We start from the raw sequence: 6,465 nt of genomic DNA on the forward strand, positions 1-6,465 counted from the left end.
AGCTGTTCTTGAGTTGGTTGATACATGATCTCAAACTTTTGTTTCTTTTTCCCAATGAAAGAAGGTGGAAGAGAGAATGTCCGGGGTGCATGGGGTCCTTGATTATGCTGGCTGCTTTTCCGAGGCAGCGGGTAGTGTAGACAGAGTCAATGGATGGGAGGCTGGTTTGAGTGATGGACAGAGCTTCAGTCACGACCCTTTGTTGTTTCTTGTGGCCTTGGGCAGAGCAGGAGCCCATACCAAGCTGTGATACAACCAGAAAGAATGCTTTCTATGATGCATCTGTAGAAGTTTGTGAGGGTCGTAGTGGACAAGCCAAATTTCCTTAGTCTTCTGAGAAAGTAGAGGCATCGGTGGGCTTTCTTAACTATAGTGTCTGCATGGGGGGAGGGGGGAACCAGGACAGGTTGTTGGTGATCTGGACACCTAAAAATTTGAAACTGTCAACTCTTTCTATTTCATCCCCCTTTCTCTTTGTGAAAGAGCTCAAGAATTGAAAAGCAGGATACACAAAGTGGCAAGGGATAGTGGTAGACCAGAGACTGGGAAGTTTTTAGATTCCAGCAGCAGAAGTCTAAAAAGCTCGTAAGGAGAGAGAAAATGAATTTTGAGAGAAAATTTGCATGCAGCATAAAAACAACCAGTTGGAGTTTCTATCGAGATATAAGTAGGAAGTCAGCAGCTGAACGTGGGACTTTTACTGAATGAGGCTGGTGAATTAATAACAGAAAATAAAGAAATGGCAGATATGCAAAATTTTTTTTGTATCAGTCTTCCTCACGTAATACATTGTGAATATCTCTAGGTGATCAGATGAACTGATTTCAATTAACATGGTGGAACTTACAAGAATCCCAATCACAAGGAATAGATTATTAGAGAAACCCAAGGGTCTAAGGGAGGACAAGTCACCAGGATCAGATGAACTGCACCCTAGGTTGCAGAAATAGTGGATCCATTGGTTGCAAGTTTTTGCTAAATTCCAGGAGGCTACCAGGAGATTGGAAAACAGCCATTGTGACTCCCTTGTTCAAAAAGGAAGAAAGGCAGAAGGCAGGGAACTATAGGACAGTTAGTTTAAGGTCTCTTTTTGGCAAGATGCTGGAGACCATGATCAAAGAGGAAATAGCTAATCATTTCGGAAGGCTGAATATAATCAAACCGAGTCAACATGGTTTTATGAAAGGTAAATCATGTTTGACAAATTTGCTTGAATTCTTTGAGGAAGTAACAGGCAGACCAGATAAAGGAGAGCCTATAGATGTAGTGTGTTTAGTTTTCCAAAAGGCATTTGAGAAGGTGTTGCATAACAGTTTGCTGCATAAAGTAAAATGAATTGGAGGCAATGTGTTAGCATGGTTGAAAACTGGCTGTCACACAGAATAAGAAGTCTCACATCACAAGGAACCTTCCACACACCTGATGAAGGGTCACCATTTCCAAAAGCTTGTGAGATTACTATCAAATAAACCTGTTGGACTTTAACCTGGTGTTGTGAGACTTCTTACTGTGTTTATCCCAGTCCAACACCAGCATCTCTACATCATGTCACACAGAAAACAGAGAGTTGGAATAAATGGCTCCTTTTCAGAATGGACAGATGTAACTAATGGAGCACCACAGGGATCAGTTCTTGGCCTGCAATTGTTCACATTGGAGGCAGTCCAAAGGAGATTCACCAGGCTAATTCCTGGGATGAGAGTGTTGTCTTCTCCAGAGAGACTAAATAGTCTGGGTCTATATCCCTTGGAGTTTAGAAGCATGTGGGCTGAACTTATTCAAACATATAAGATCCTGAGGGGGCTTGACAGGGTGATGGTGAGATGTTCTCACTGGTGGGACAGTCTTGAACAACGAGACATTGCTACAAGGGCCAGTCATTTAAAACTGAAATGTGTAGAAATTTCTTCTCACAGAGGGCGGTGAATTTTTGGAATTCTCTGTCCCACAAGGTGTTGGAAGCTGGGTCATTAGGAGTATTTAAAGCGGAGGTGGATAAATATTTTGATGGATCAAGGAATAGAAGGCGATGGGAAATGGCACAGAAAAGGAGTAGAGTTAGGCAAAGATCAGCCATGATCATATTGAATGGCGGGGCCAGGCTGGAAGGGCCTGGTGGCCATTCCTGATGCCATTTCTCGTGTTCTTGTTCTGGTAAGAGGTGAAAGAAGCTTTAAGGAAGTTGGAGTAATTGGTTCATTTCAATCCCTAGTTGAAGTTACAGCTTGCTTGCGATGCATCATCCTAAGGGGTAGGGACTGTCATTTCACCCATAACACCCTCAGGAGAATCTGATTTGAGTTATTATTGTCACATGTATTGGTATGCAGTGAAAAGTATTGTTTCTTGTGCACTAAACAGACAAAGAGAAGGAAAGGAGAGAGTGCAGAATGCGGTAGCTAGGGTGTAGAGAAAGATCAACTTAATGCAAGATAAGTCAATTCAAAAGTCTGATAACAGCAGGGAAGAACTGTTCTTGAGTCAATTGTTACATGATCTCAAACTTTTATATCTTTTTCCCGAAGGAAGAAGGTGGAAGAGAGAATGTCTGGGTGCGTGGGATCCTTAATTATGCTGGCTGATTTGCCAAGGCAGTGGGAAGTGTGGACAGAGTCAATGGGTGACAGACTGGTTTGAGTGATGGACTGGGCTACATTCACAACCCTTTTTAGTTTAAAACTACTGATAGCCTTAGCTTTTAACCCAGAAATGAATTATGCTCAGCTGGAAAAAGAAGCTTTGAGTATGAAATTTGGAGTAAAAGATTTCATCACTACCTTTATGGGCATCATTTTGCACTTTTGACAGATCATCGACCTTTGGCGACAATCTTTGGGCCGTGTAAAGGTATTTGTTCTTTAGCAGCCAGTAAGTTACAGAGATGGTCTTTGATATCATTGGCACACACACCTCTAATGTTTCATATCTTCAATTGGAATAACATGTGAATGCTGAAGGTTTGTTAAGCATGCTATTACAAAGCAAGATAATTCAGTTAACATCTTATATTTCTCACAAGTGAATAGTGTACCTGTGACTTTCCTTCAAGTTCAGGGACACACAGAAACAAATCCGGTGATGGGAAAGTTATGTAAGTGGTTGTAAAGGCAACAATAATGGAAGGACATAAAAAAAAACTTTCTATCACAAGGAGGCTTGAATTGATAGTTCAGAGTGAAGTTTTATTATGGGGAGTCTGAGTGATCATTCCCCTGTGCTTGTGCAGAAGAATCCTTGAACAGGTACCGAGGGAGATCAACGCGTGATAAGAATGAAGGAACTGGCATTGGTAGAAAGTGGAGCAATGTCAGTCCTGTGCAAAACTAACAAACATTCCACCACTACAACCCAACAACTGTGGAGTGGTGCGGTGGCACAGTGGCTAGAACTGTTGCCACACAGCTCCAGGGACCTGGGTTCAATTCCAGCCTTCAGCACGTTCCCTGTGTCTGCGTTGGTTTCCTCCAGGTGCTCCAGTTTCCTCCCACAATCCATGCTATTGGCCATGTTAAATTGCCTCTTACTGCCAGGGGGATTAGCAGGATAAATATGTGCGGTTATGGGATAGGACCTGAGTGGGATTGTTATCAGTCCAGGCTTGATGGGCCAAATGGCCTGCTTCTGCACTGTAGGAATTCTATGAACTTTTATATCTGTAAGAATGGCCGAAACAGCCATGGCAGAGAGTCCACATAGATTACACTGGTCCAATAGAGGGATTGGGAGATGCATATTCAAAACGGCCGTAAGTAGTGACCATGAAATCCATGACTGCAGAACAGACTATTGAAAAGTTGGAGGAAATATTTTCTCAATTTGGTAGACCTGGGCAAATAGTAAGTAACAACGGCATGCAATTCACTTCCAAAACGTTCAAAGGCTACATGAAAGGAAATGGTACCCAACGCATCAAATCATCCCCATATCACCCATTTCCAAATGGATTGGCCGGAAGATTCATGCAGTCACTCAAAAACTCACTAGAGGTACCAAAGGAATAAGGGACATGGTTGAGATGAATAAAGAACTTTTTGATATCCTACAGGAACACTGAACATACAGCAAGACCGAGCTCATCACTGATGCTGTTTTTAAAAAGGAACCTGGAGCAAAGTTCGATTTATTCCAGAACCACAGCAATGTGTGATTGACCCTTAAATGCCCTCAGGAGTGGTCAGTAAATGCTGGCCCAGTCAGCGACACCCACATCCCGTGAACGGATTTAAAAAATCAAATGCTGTTTCTGAAGAACCGTCAACTCTGATGGAAACTGACACTGAAATGGTTTCACAGGAAGATTTACCAACAGAAGAAATGGGAACACTTCAAAGGTCTGGAGTCGCCAAATTCCAGAGTGTTGAGTACAACTCAGAAGAAATAGACGTCTACCTGAGAGGCTATCTTATTAATTGTACATATGAGAAATAATGATGCAAAGTAATGTATCCACTATATAACTGACTCTGTGGTTGGAACATTGGGAAAGTTGTTGCTGGGAACTAAAGAAATAAAGGGGGAGGGATGTTATGTAGTTAAGTTGGTAACATCTCTTCTGGCATAATGTCACCTGATCTGTAGTGACGTAAGCAGAGATTTATAGGCTTTTGTGACTCTTTCACCTTAGACCTGGAACTAGCAACGCCTTAATAAACCTGCATCCTGTTTTACTACAATCCACCAGCGTGGCACTTCATTGATTTTCTCTTTGTGGTAGCTTCCTGTTGAGATGTAACAGTTACGTACATCCAGTTAGGAACAGGAGCGTCCACGTGACCTCTTGAACCTGTTCCACCATTCAGTAAGATCGTGCCTGATCTGATTGTAACCCCAATGCCACATTCCCATCTATCCCCACAATAATCTTTCACCCTCTTGCTTATCAACAACTTGACCTGTTCTGCCTTAAAGAGGTTGCCATGATCCATTTGAGGAAGGAAGTTACAAAGATTCAAAACAAAATAAAAACATTAAAATAACATTGTCCTCTCTTTAACTCTGAAAAAGAGTCAGACAGACTCAGAATGTTTACTCTGCTTCTCTCTCCACAGATGCTGCCAGACCTGCTGCATTTTTCCAACATTTCCTATTTCTGTTACAATGGTTCAAATTCTACTGCAGAGATTCGATCAGATAATCTGGGTAAACACTTCATTGCAGTGTTGAGGGACAGCTGCATTGTTGGAGTTGCTGTCCTTTGAATGAAACCAGGCCAATGTATTCTCTCACGTGGATATGTATAAAAATTACAATGCGTTAAACAAATTGCTATTGATTCAGTTTATAATTTGCTTAAACGATAATAAGATCATAGCTTTCAAAGACAAATGGACCAAAGGGAGAATCAGCAATGTTTAATTAAATAGGTGGCTTGTGGAATAAACCATCAATATCGACTTGATGGGTTAAGTAGGCACGTTTTTTTGTGCAACAGTCAATGAATCTATGCTCTGTTTCAGGCTAAAACAGTTGTTTACATTTATTTATATATTAGGCAATTACACAGAAGTAAAAAGTCATAGCAAGTAACAATTAGTGACTTCTAAGTTTCACAATCTGTGCAATTATTTTCTGTTGTACTTAACGGATTCTTTGAAGGATATTAATCCAGCATCTCCAAATCATGGATATTTTAATAGGAAGAGATCTTGTGAAAGTCCTCTATCAGTGCCTTTATATTTAAAACAGTGTGACATGAGGTTACATGCAATATTGATCTATCTTTCATATTAGAGCCAGTTCAATGACAAAATTAATTTTTCTCAAAAGTCAGATGAATGAGAAATTAAAGATTTTAACAGATAATTGATGAGTGTAAGATCTGTAGTCTTGTCTTCAACTGATGGCCCATCTGGTTTTTACACCCAATAGCAATTGTCATCTCATTTTGTTCAGCTTCTAGGATTAAGCCTTCTGAATGGGGTTCAGCTGTTTAGACCATCTGCAGTACTGCTTATTCAGTACTTTGAGTCCATTCGATAAGCTTGTGTTTGAACTTATGCATCAGTTTCACCCTCCTGTTCTATCTCCTTCGTGCCCTGTAGGTTCAACAATCTAGCAATCTCAGCCTTGAATGTTCTCAGTAACTGAGCATCCACGGTTCTCTGGGGTAAAGAATTCCAAAGATTCACAATTCTTTGAATGAAGAAGTGTTTCCTCATCTCGGTTCTAAGTGACTGACCCCTTATTACGAGACAATGACTTGTAGTTTTATACACAATAGTCAGGGGAAGCAGAATGCTGGCATCTTGATTTGATTTGATTTAATTTGATTTGATTTGATTTATTATTGTCGCATGTATTAACATACAGTGAAAAGTATTGTTTCTTGTGCACTATACAGGCAAAACATACTGTTCATAGAGAGGGAAAAGAGAGAGTGCAGAATGTAGTGTCACAGTCAAAACTAGGGTGTAGAGAAAGGTCAACATAATGCAAGGTAGGTACATTCAAATGTCTGACAGCAGC

Source organism: Carcharhinus amblyrhynchos, chromosome 16, assembly GCF_965287045.1.
Source record: "Carcharhinus amblyrhynchos chromosome 16, sCarAmb.v2.hapA, whole genome shotgun sequence".
In the NCBI taxonomy this organism is placed as follows: Eukaryota; Metazoa; Chordata; class Chondrichthyes; order Carcharhiniformes; family Carcharhinidae; genus Carcharhinus; species Carcharhinus amblyrhynchos.